At 29.8% G+C, this 12,945-nt stretch overlaps 1 non-coding gene across 1 annotated transcript; it reads left to right on the forward strand.

The window, feature by feature from the left end:
- The first annotated feature begins 8,405 nt into the window (after positions 1-8,405).
- Positions 8,406-8,556, forward strand: LOC114755624 (small nucleolar RNA snoR2/U65). The gene has a single exon (XR_003741326.1). It is a non-coding gene; the product is annotated as a small nucleolar RNA snoR2/U65 (small nucleolar RNA).
- Positions 8,557-12,945: the final 4,389 nt, after the last annotated feature.

A 12,945-nucleotide genomic window follows, 5' to 3' on the forward strand; every position in this document is an offset into this window, starting at 1 on the left:
TGAGTTCATGAAAGAAGGCAATGAATGACATAAGAATGTGAAAAAAGATAAGAAGGAAGTCTAAACTCTTTAAAGGAGAATAGATGGAGTATTTGTTCTTTACTTGACGTCTTTAATTATAGGGACACCCATTCTAAAGTCGAAGTAAGCCATATGTTCATTCCTTAATGATGACTTAAATCGGTTTTGATGCACACTGCTTTAGGTTTCTTTCGTGCTGTTCTTTCCTTGAAGATAAAGAAAATAAGTATTCTCTTCTTTCTTTGGGTGCCAAAGTAATTGTTATTTCAATTTTAATATACCAAAGGGAATAAAATGACACACAAGGGAAGGCGGACACAAAATGACACACACGCATGCACACGGAGAGTTTGGAGTATTTAATTTAAATAAATACATTGCGAGCATTTACCGCAAGAGTGTTCCTACCTTTTTTCTTTTTTGCCAAAAAATAGAGACCCTAAAATTAAATGGGGAGACTGAGGGAACAATTTATTTAATCTTTATAATTATCATTTCTATATGTTTTTAAGAAAAACTGAAAAACTAGTTATTTTAAATCTTTTCATTAGGCAGGGTACCATTTCAAAATGTAAAACATATATGTGTGGGTGTCTATGTTAGATATTATTATAAAAGAATTTCTAAATATTTACTTAAGAAAAAAATACTCAAAAATTTACTCAAGAACTTAAATTTTCAAGTCATATATTCCCTGACTAAAGAGGTGTGTAAAACTTCATAACATAATTATTCATCGTTTAATAATTTAAATTTGGAATTTAAATAATGATCAAAGACATATTAAAAAACTAATAAATATCTCAAGTTAACTCAAGCTGTATATAGTATAATTTTGTAAAACACGTATTTCTAATATTCCATGCAAAAAGAAGTATATATTTTATATATCTATATAAAATTTTTTCTCCCCTCCCTTTTCTTCCATTTCCCTCATATCAGACGAACCCTTAAGGAGATGTAAGATGAAGAAATAATATTATGAAATTTACCATCGAATCTGTTGAAACTGAAAATTAATCTATAAGATCAAAATGATTAGACATAATTCTTTGTCAAAATATGAAAGTTAAGAAACAGCATTCTGAATGGTTACATCAATTCCTATGAGTTTATACTGTTCAGTGTTTAAACTAGGGAGGAAAGGAAAAGAACTTTGTGAGAACACACACACACATATATCCAGATTTTTAACTGGGGAACAAGGGAAGGAAGGTTATGAAACATCAAACTTGGATGTGCCAGGACACATTCTTAAGATCAGAGAACAGGCAGCATCCTTAACAATAACAATGAAGCAGAGGACAACCGTTAAACACAGCACGAAGTTTTGGAAGAGGAGACAAAGACGATGATGATGGGGAGAGAGAACATGAACAGTGAGAAAGGAGAGAGAGAAGCCATGGGAGCAAGTGTTGCGGCTGATTGAGGAGGACAGTGTCAACTTAAACTAACGGCTTTTTAAACGTAATGATTGGCATTATTGACAACGTAAACAATAAGAATTCGACAAAAAGAGAAATAACTAGAAGGATCTTATTCAAAATTTAACAAAACTACAAGGACTGTCAAATTAATTTTTCCTATTTCAAAAAACAATATAGCAAAGAATCTTCAAGTGAATATTTACCTGTTCGACAGATAGATGAACTTAAAGATGTCTGATGAGAAGCCTGAACAGTAGAGGCAGGTTGAAGAAATGATTGAAACTGCTGCTAGTACATACGCATCATCCAAGATTGAACGTAAATACAAGAAAGAACAAGTGAGATCAGGTGAATGTAAATGAATGAGACAAGTTAGTCTAAACTCTTTAATAATTTAAAAACTAAACAAAGTACCACATAAGAAGTCACCAACTACTGAATAATACAAATCCAACTGATATAAATTTATTGTCACATAGCTAGACCATCTAACAAGCTCTTTTTGACGTTTCATTTTCTAATATTCAATTTTTCCTGGCAAAAATTAATTTAAGAATCAATATCACAAAGAATCTCCAATACGATATTTACCTGCAAGATTGAAAGACGGCCTTAATGATAAGAGGACAATGAATGACAGAAGAATGTGAATGGAAATAAGAAGCAAGTCTGAACTCTTTAAGAGAATAGATGGTAAGGATTTGTTCTTTACTTAACTTTTTTAATTATGGGGACATACCAACTCTTAAGCTGAAGTAAGCTACATATTCATTCCTTAATAATGACTTATGCTATTGTTCTTTCCTTTCATTGAGGTCTCCTTTATGCTGTCATTTCCTTAAAGAGGAAGAAAATGAAAGTATTCCCTTCTTTCTTTGGGCCCAAAAGTAATTGTCATTTCAGTATTAATATATCAAAGAGAGAAGAAAGATGAGATACAAGCCACAAAACAATCAAGTTATTCCCTGCGTAGTACTATGGTTCTCTAAAGGGAACTTCTATGCAAAAGACATTGGACAACAATGTAATTCATGGTTAACGCATACAAATGTAAACACACACATATTTGTATCTGGGAAACGAAGCGAATGAAGAAGGTCTGGTTTCTAAAATCAAAATGACAAAGAAAAGCACCAGTCAACTTCCAAAATAAGTCACTACTTTGATTGGAGTCAAAAAAGGAAAAAGATAATGTAATTACGGATGCTTGAACATATTTGTACTTGAAGAAAAAGATGGATTGATTCAAGGAAAAAAAGCTTGCAACGCTACAGAAGCAGCTGATTGATTCTAGCGAGTCAATGTACACTTGTTGCTCTCTTGCAAATTAAATGGAATACTCCTTCGGCAAGTATGATTACAATTTGGAATAGAGCAATGGTTGAAAAGTCTACTTGAGAAACCTAATTGATCTGAGGCATCTTACTGAAGGAAGAAACCTTATGACAATTTAATCTCTCACGTTCACCTTTAACTATGGGTAGTGAATGTTGGGGGATAAAGAAAAAACAAGAATATAAAGTTAGGGTAGTAGAAATGAAGATGTTGAGATAGTTGTATGGTCATACAAGAAAATATAAGGTTCAAAATGAAAATATCATAGCAAGAGTAGGTGTGGCGCCTATCGAAGAGAAAAATAGTTAAACATCAATTGAAATTGTTCGGACATATGCGCCATTGGAGGCTCCGGTAAGAAGAGTAGATCAGACAGTTTGGAGTTCTATAAAAAAGAGTTGAGGAAAACCAACAAGAACGCTCAATTAGGTCATTGACGAGATCTCCCAGTCAACAACGTATCTAAGGATTTGGTTATTAAGAAAGCATAATGACATCGTGCGATTTATATAACTGACTCCACCTAAGGCTTATTGTTGTTTGTTGTTTGTTCACCTTTAACTATGAGTATTCCAGCTGATGAGGTTTGTCTTTAATTAACCGAACATGCCTACCTAAATAAATAAAAGAGGATACTATACTTATGATAAAAAAACTACTTGACATTGTTTCTAGTGAATACTCTTAGCACAATATTTTCTCCACAGCATTTAGCATCCTAGATGGATTTTTGAATAAAATACATTGACTAGCCCTTTATTTTACTTAAATTAAAGAAACTTTCTTTCTATTTTGAAAACATATATATATTTATATATATATATATATAAACTTCCTTTCAAATTAAAATGTATGTTACACAAATTTTCCTTATATTTTTAAAATTTAATTTCCATCCATCCAATCGTTAGCTGATCATTAAGTTTAACTTTTAAATTTTTATTTTGACCAAAATATCCCACTTTAACATAAATGTTATTTAAACATTTATATCTATAAAAAAAATAATTTTTGATACAACAAAACATAATTATAACACATGTATTTTCAAAATTTTTAATATGTTATAAAATTTTTAATTTCAATTATATTATAGAATTATATAATTTTAGTACCTCATGAAATATTGAAACTCAAGATTTTTTTTAAATAGCTAGAAAATATTTTGAATGCTTATTTTCTTATTATATAACATAAATTATGTGAGTTTGGAAACTTATATAAATCATTTAAACTTATGTTTGCATTAACTAAATTACTTGATTTTTTGGCCCAATAAGATAAAAATTAAACAAACAGAAATTTTCAAAAATAAAAAAAATAAAATTAAGATAAAGGAGAAAATATTAAATTCTTCGATATAGTTTTAACTAAGATTTTGGAATTTAGTATTATGAAGGGTAATTTAGCAAATAAAAAGTATTTCAATATAAATTTGAATTAAAAAAAATCTTTTTAAAATATTCTTAATAGAGTTAATATTTTTTATTTAAATGTATGTTTTTAAAATAGAGGAGAGGTCTGTGTAATTAAGACATCATATAGGGAGGTCAGAGTATTTTACTCTTAATTTTTATACAATTCATTTCTTAAGCTGGGAAAAAAAACCATTTTTTCTTAAAATATTTTTTGTTAATAATGAGTATCCTAAACTATATTTTGGTTTAATCTTGGTTATGAAGTTTTACGGTGTTAAGTGAGTAAAAATCGTATTAAAATAAATTTCAACAACCTTATAAAAAATACTGGTTGAAAAAAAAACCTTATAAAAAAAATAATTTTTCCAGTCTTTCATTTCTGTATATCTAAAAAAGGTAAGAAAGAGAAATATCTAGTTTTCAACGATAATTCTTGTCATGTATTTAAAATAAAGAAAAGCAAGTTACAAAGTAAAAATTTTACAAGTTTACGGTGAATAATAAAAATTTCTGCTAAGATTTTGTTTTCAAAAGGAACTTCAGAGGATATGGAATAATTTAAAAAATAATCTTCAACAACCTTTAAAGCAAGTTACAATGTCTTTTTTGACTATCATAAAACAACGTTGCACGCAGCCACTTGATTGAGCCACATAGCAATATAGCATGAAGCTCGAGAATCCTAATTGCAAGCCACACATAATTATGGCTTGTGAACAGTAATTTAGGTGTGGAGCCAATAGTAAGCCATTTTTAAAAGTGGCTTGGTGGAAGAGTTTTAATATATATATCGATGACATTGATATTGATATTGATATTGATTGGTGATTAGCGTGGATGCATGCGTGTGAAGTGTGGGTGTGTAGCCGATTCAAGTAACCAAAAAAAAAAAAAACTTAACTGGGGGTATTTTGGAAAACATATGCTATATTTATGATTATTACCTAATTTAACTAACTTTCTTAATTTAATCAAAGTAGTTAAATAGATCTTATATTAAGGATTGAAAAAGTATAATATTGCATGAGAGAGAGATCTAGAGAGAGGCGGACATCCATTTTTTAATGGGACATGTGAACACATCTAGACGTGGCTTTAATCCAAATGATTGATAAAAATGAACATCTCATTTGGAATTTACAAGAATGGAGAAACCTACTTCCACTTCCATGTTTAATATAATACCTTCCCACCAAAATTATCAATATAATTATAACCTTAAAACTAACACTTAAGGTAAGTAGCATTTCTCTTCATTTAGAGACTTATTATTTATAAACCATGAATAATAATATACTATTTTTGGTTTTTAATATAAGACCTGACTAACTAGTTTGAGAAAATTAAGAAAGTTATTAAATTATTTTAAATTATTTGTATTATTTATCATTTTTCTTCAAACTAATCTGCTTCCTTATAAATTGATATATAATCTAATGATGCTCATAAATAGTTTAAGAAAATTATATAACATATGTTGTAATTAAATAATTTAGTATTTTTTTTTAATCTTTTAAAATTAGTCAACCAGGTGACTGGAGGTAACACTTTTCTTTTCTTACAAATGTCAACGCATGACTGTACTGAAATCTGAATAGAATTTTCGAAACTTATTTGTCCTCTGAAGATATATTAAAGGATTAGAAGTTAGCTGATTGCAGTTGTTGCTACATCTGATAGTTTGGATAGTCATGTCTGGCCGAGCTGGCATTCCTAGACGAGGCATCCCAATCCCATGTGGAGCATCCTTTTTCATTTTAGAAAAATTTGATGTGCAAATGCAAGTTTTGTAAGTTCTCTAATTTGTTAATTAAGTCATTCCAGTCATTTCTTTTTGGGCCCTTATTATCCTCTTAATTATAAATATTAGTCTCTATATTTCTAATTTATTTCTAATTTCTAATATATAGACATGTAGTGCTTTTCTTTTTTTGTTGGGCGATAACCTGTAGTGCTTATTTGGCCAAAGGTTATAGGTAGTACGAATTTAAGAAATATTATCTCCGATCTTTAATATAAGAGCTAATTAACTAATTTGAGTAGATTAAGAAAACTAATTAAATTAGTTATTTATAATAAATAGGTGTTGTCTTTTCTAAAATATCCTTGCTAGTCAAGTATATTGGCTACAACTATTATTATTACAAGAACTATTTTAAGAAAAAATAAATAAATATGAGAGATAAAATAAATTGAAGTTTTATATTAAGACTCAAAATAAAAATCAAATAAACTTTTATATTAAGAATGAAAAGTCATATAAATTAAAATTTAAACCACCCCCAGCTCTATGTCTCTACGCTAGGCCAAGCACGCGCTCCAGGCGGGCTTGTGGCCATTGTTTGATCATCAAGACACCAAGTGCTAAACCCTCTCAAATTTAGGCAGGTAAAAATAAAAAATATATAAAAAAAAATCTCCCAAATTTAGGGGGGAAAAATCAAAATGTACTCTATAACTTCTTGTTAAATCATTTTTTTGAAAAAGATAAATTAATGAGGAGTTATAGTATTTTCTTAAACAAACGTTACTCGATACTTTCTATTAAAATCTCTTTTTCTAATGAAGTGACTGTTAGCATAATAATTTTTTTATTTTTATTTTGATAATAAACAAATTTTATTTCATTATTTTATTTTCAAAACATCCCATTATTTTGTACTTTTGTAAATCAACGAGAGCAACCCAATTAATAAAAATAAAAAAATTAATTAAAAATCAAATGAAATTGTAATGATTTAGAAATTAATTTTTTCTGAATTTTTTTTCCTTTAAAAATTAGTAAGGAAAATTCTCTTTCAGTCAAACATGACCAAATAAGAATTTTGTAATTTGATAAAATGGTCATATTACCCTTATGACTTAGAAAACCTGTTGTAAAAATGGTATTTATTTAATTTCTTGAAAAACATGTTGCAAACAGCAATGCCAAACTTGTTAATAACATTAAATAACTTGTTAATTGCGCTATAAAAGTTGAAAATTTTTTCATTTATTGTGCACTAACTAATCTCTCAAAGTGTAAAAGACTCTAAGATCAGGTAGTAATAGCGTTATAAGAGTTCTTAATATGGTTACATGACTTGTTAACTGCATTATTGAAGTCATAAATATATTCCTTCTTTAATTTATAAGGACAATATGGTCATTCTGTCAAATTAGAAAATTCCCATTTGGTCATGTGTGACGAAAAAGAATTTCTCTTGTTTGAAGTGATCATTTCCAACAATCACTTTTTTGTCATTTTCTCTAAGTTTTACTAATTTTTTTAAAGAAGAATTACAATAAAATTTCAAAAAAAGAAAACTATTAATAAGTCTCAATAACAAGTTAGAAGTTATCGTTTTTACTCTAGAACTTGTCATTATAAACTGATTAGGTTGTTGTTGGGATTTTTTAGTAATTATATTCATTTATTGAGACTTGATTACAATGCTCTCCTTTTCTTACAAGGTTTTCTTCTTTTGTTTTGTTTTGTTTTTTTTTTTTTTTGCCAACTACTCCATCCATCCCCTTTTTTATAAACAACTTTGGACTCTACTACGTAGATCAAAAATTGATTAAAAATAATAAAGGGGTAGGAATTGAAAGTTTTTTCTCCAAATATCATTATTTATGGGAGAGAAAATATAAGAAAGAGAATAAGAAAATTAGTATAATAAAGAGAATTATAAAAAAGAGATAACATGTGATGGATAAAAATGATAGCTTAAGAAATGACATAATGAATATATTCAGTATTAAAATAAGTAATTAATGGAGAGAAAAAAAAATTTACTACAAAATTTTAATATATAAAGACAAAAAAAATGATAGTTGTTACATATAAAAAAAAAGGGGGGGACGGAAGGAGTACAATGTAGTTCATTTCTTCGGGTGGCCGAAAAACAAATACAATTAATTTCTTCAGGCTTAACTGGAATGAGGGATAAAATAGTAAATTATAGAAGAGCTAGGGTTCGGTCTCGCTCCCATGTCAACAGGATCTTATTTTAATTTCTTCTCATCATCTTCAGCTCTCGCCGCCTCTATGGTTTCTTTTTCTTTCATGTGATTTAGAACAGTTCGGCGAGGCTTCTTCATTTTCATTGGAGATCTATGCCTTATTCATTGCCGAATGCAACAAAAAGAGGGAAAGCCATTGAAAAACGATCCCTCTCTGTTTTGATTTTCTCTTCTCTGGCTTGTCATTCTTCTTCCCAAATGTCCGATACCACATTGCCGGTAGCTACAAATTGTTGTGACCGGCGATGCTATGATCGGACTGAGAGTGAGTTCTCTGTTTCACATTTTGATAGGAATCCGTGGATCTCTCATCTCCTGATCCTTCGAAGCCGATTTATGCGATTACATTCACAAAATTGTGGGTAATACATTTATTATTTAAGTAATTTTAGGGTTTTGTGATAGTGAAGTCGATGATGATTCCACTTATATGTTGCAAGTGCCATCTGAAATTGTTGATTGATGGAAAATGTAGAGTTGTTTCTGAGACTTCCTTCTCTTCAGTTCTAAGTTCACATTTCCATCGAATGAACTTTGGAGAAATATTGTGAATTGAAATTACTAATTACTAAATTAGAACGATAATAATCCTGTTTTTATGCTTCTCTGGCAATTTTTTAAAACTTATTTTTGTATTATTGTTCACTCTGTGAATTGCCTATTACGCTTTTGTTCATTTTCGGTTTCTTTGTTACGTGTTGAAAAGCCGAATGAACCAAAAACTGACTTTGCCTCTAGTGAGCTCATTCTGATCATTGTTTTACATCAACAAATGAGCATATGACTCAGCACTGATCTTAGATAAGAGGCTCTTACGTTGCTCTGTTCACATATATTCCAGCCAGTCAATCGTTATTCCTGTTCTCCATTCATCAGCAAAACGAGCACATATATTATCTCTGGATTGATCTTTAGATAGAAAGCTCTTAAATTGCTCTGTTCATATAATATTTTCCAATCAGAGAATCATTATTCGGTTCTCCATTCATCAACAAATGAGCGCATATATTGTGGCTCTCTAGACTGATCTTAGATAAAAAGCAATTACACTGCTATGTTCATATAATGTTAAGAGTACATGTTTTTGCCTCTATTTCTTTCGTTTCAATCTCTATCTTATTTTGACCAAAAAAAAAAAAAGAATCTCTATCTTGTGGGGGGGTGTTTCGTTTCATTTAAAAGCGTTTTTAAAAAATGCTTTTACATAAATCTAGATAAAATTTTTTTTACATATTTATTTTTCTTATACTGTAAAATTATTTTTAAAATTATATATTAATTTTCACCAAAACACTTTTTAGAGGAGCACTGAGCAATAAGAAGGTTGAACACCCTTTTAGAGGAGGACTGTGTAGTAAGAACAGGTTGAAGAAGATTTTTCACCTAAATTTTAAGGGTAAGGAGAATTATAGACGTTTTCTCGAACAAAGATACAAGTTTTTTTATAGCGAAATTAATAAATATCAAAAGATTAATGTTATTTTTGCGCTCATGTGAAATATCAAGATATCATTTTGATTTGCTATGGTTATTGGATTATCATATACGGTACGTAGTAGCTTGGTTGTTAAAAAACAATTTTTTTTTGGTGTTTAAACAATATCTTATTAAAATATTTATACAATTTGACTTAAATATATATTATTTACAAATTTTTGCACAGAATTTATAAGTCAATTTCTAAATATTTCTCCAGAATTTATAAATTTTCCTTTCGAAATTTGCAAACCCAACTATTATTAAAAACAAAAATGTGTTGGCCAAAAAAATGTTCTATTTCCTATCTTAATTATAAAATTTCATCTGTAAACTATAAGTAAAATCTTATAACTAAAACTGCAGATAGTACTTCTCACAATCTTAAATATAAGACTCATTTTACAGTGCTATTGATCACAAAATGAGCTAATTATAATACAAAATAAGTTTTACTTATTTTTTTAAATTGTATACCGGTGCTTGAGTAAATGGTTAGTGTTTTCTTGGTTTGACCAAACGTTATTGGTTAGTAAAAATTAAGGGAAAATTGCTCAAGAGTCTGGGGGAAAACAAATAACACTAAAAAATGTCAAGAAATGAAATAAATATGAAATCCCTATAGACTTGAGTGTGATCTGAAAAATATATGAAAAGACACCCTTAAACTTAAAAGGCAAAGTAAAGAAGGAGAAAAAAGTTTGAGAGATCATGACTTGAATGAAGATGCACAACCTAAGGAACGTTGGTCCATGGAAAGCTTCAAGATCAGCATCTTACCTTCACGGTATACGGATGCAGAGGAAGCCAATATTGGAATCAGAGTTCAATTTGAAGGGCATGGAGGTTTTTCTCAAGGAAAGTCCATCTAACATCTCTCGGTTGGGTTTTTCCTTGGTACGGATCTGATCTGCTGGAATCTGAATAAGAAACCCAATTTGGGGTTTTTAGCATATCTTAACCCATTGCTTCAACTGTTTGATGGTCTAGTATATTAGGAACTGCTCTTGAATTTTCAATGGCTCTTTTTTTCCTACGGGATTTTCTTTAGCTTTATGTTCAATGCTTTCGGTGTTAGCTATATCAGATGTGTCTTCTTTAAACTTAGGGTTCCACTCATATTTGCAAGGCCTAAATTTCATCCCAGCATCATGATCAAGTACAGCTTTGGTGAAATTTCTGAGTGTTACAAGCGTTCTCACTATTTATGTGGGATTGCCGACTTAAAGTTGGTTATCTGCCCATTTTATTCAAGCCCGATTTGGGTAGATGCCCGTTATTCCTCTTTTGAGGGTGAAGTTAGTGGCATAATCGTCTTCGTCTGCTTTTTGTTGATGAATTCTTCATGCCGGGGAGCTACAGTATGAGGATTCTTCAGAAGAGGTATTACTTGCTCATGTTCTGCAGATGGATCTTCAGCTTTGCTTTTGTGGATTGACTTGGATTTTATCTTACTGCAGCTAGTTGTCGTGGTTGTGTATGAACATCTCTTATACTTGTGGAGTCTAATTATGCTGTACTAATGTTCTTATTCTAAATATATTTGATCATTTTATCAAAAGAAAAAGGCACCCTTGCCCCTTTTAAAGGACATAATCTAGTCAAGCTCTTTACAATCACCTATTGGCTGCTACCAGTTCATTTGACCGTTGCCATTGCCATTAAATGTTATCTCTTCGTCTTCGAGGTTTCATTTTGAAATCACCTGTAACCTTTTGTTTTCAAAAGGGTCAACATCTTTAGATACTCTGAAAGTATTCACAAATGAGCACTCAGTATCTTAAAATTTTTTTTGGCTTAAATATATCCAGAAAGTTTTATTTTGTAGCATTTGTGTCTTGAACTATCATGTACCGTTGAATTTGACTGTTGAAGACATAGGTCAAACCGCATTATTTAATGATCGAACTTAACAGTAGATAATAGTTAGAATATATTTGCTACGAAATTTTCAGAACATATAAGAGTGAAAAAAAAAAAAACTTCACGTACTGGGTTTTTATAAATACTCTTATGGTATTTAAGCACCTTAATCCCTTTGGAAACCATTTGCCTGTACTTATACGAACCCTACTCTATTATTTGCATGGTGATACTATAAGAAGAAGACTTGGGCACATTACATTGAAGCATCGGCACTTTATCATTCTTCTATCAAAGAAAATGACTATTTGCAAGAAATTACTCTGACTTAATAGAGTAAAATATGTAAAATGTCCCATTTTGCATGATACCTACAGAAGCTTTCCTACAAGAAGACAGAATCTGAAACTGATAAAGAAGATAAGAATAATAGCCTATCCACACTAAAGATGTGAAGGATAAAATTAAAATCAAGTATTTAGTGATATATAAAGTGCTATGGGGAAAATAATTAGAATGGAGGATCTATACGGGGAAAAAATATTTATAAACGAGGATCAGGCTATACACAACTCTTTCATTTATTCAAACTCAGAATTCGCATTTATTGATAACATTATTCCATAACTATCTTCAACCTTTCCTGCCACAAATGCTATGTAACATTCAAAATCATAACGCTTATCAAATCTCAATCATTTAAATTTAATATGAATAGTCCATATTGCATTTTTTATACTTCTGTTTCTTAAAAAAAATATTTTCCTATAATCGGTAGATAATCCAAAATAAATATAATCTTTAGATTATAAATTTTTTTAAAAAATATTTTTATTTAAAAATTATTAATTAAAAAATTTAAATCTAAACCATTAAAACTATATCTGAGTGGTATTAATTTTACCACAATACCGAATCTGAGAAGCATCAAAACTAGTTCCCAATGTAGTGGGCTCTGCTACTAAACTACCCACTGCTGACTGATTGCTAGTACAGCCATACCAAGGTGGTAGCGAACAAATAAAATATATTAATCAGTCTCCACAGAGCATGCCAATATCCTAATCTCAAACTATATAACTAATTACAAACTAACCCATGACTTACAAAATAGCATTATAATATTTAATATTACATTTAATTAAAAATTTACATTACTCATGCAATATTCTATGGAACTTAATGTTCAAATAAATCCAATGTGGATCCCTGCTTCAATTTTGCACACAACAAACTGTAAAATTTGGACGTTAGGGATGAGTCTTTTGTTTAGCGATTTGTCTAGTTTAAATTATATTACAAAATGTATCTTATATTTAGGATCGGAGAAGTAATAAATAACACAAATATGAAATTGCTCCCTCCCTCACACGCTCTCTGGATGCCTTATCTAATGTCAT

This window comes from Neltuma alba, unplaced genomic scaffold (assembly GCF_004799145.2).
Source record: "Neltuma alba isolate B1F8T4 unplaced genomic scaffold, ASM479914v2 tig00010294_pilon, whole genome shotgun sequence".
Classification (NCBI taxonomy): Eukaryota; Viridiplantae; Streptophyta; class Magnoliopsida; order Fabales; family Fabaceae; genus Neltuma; species Neltuma alba.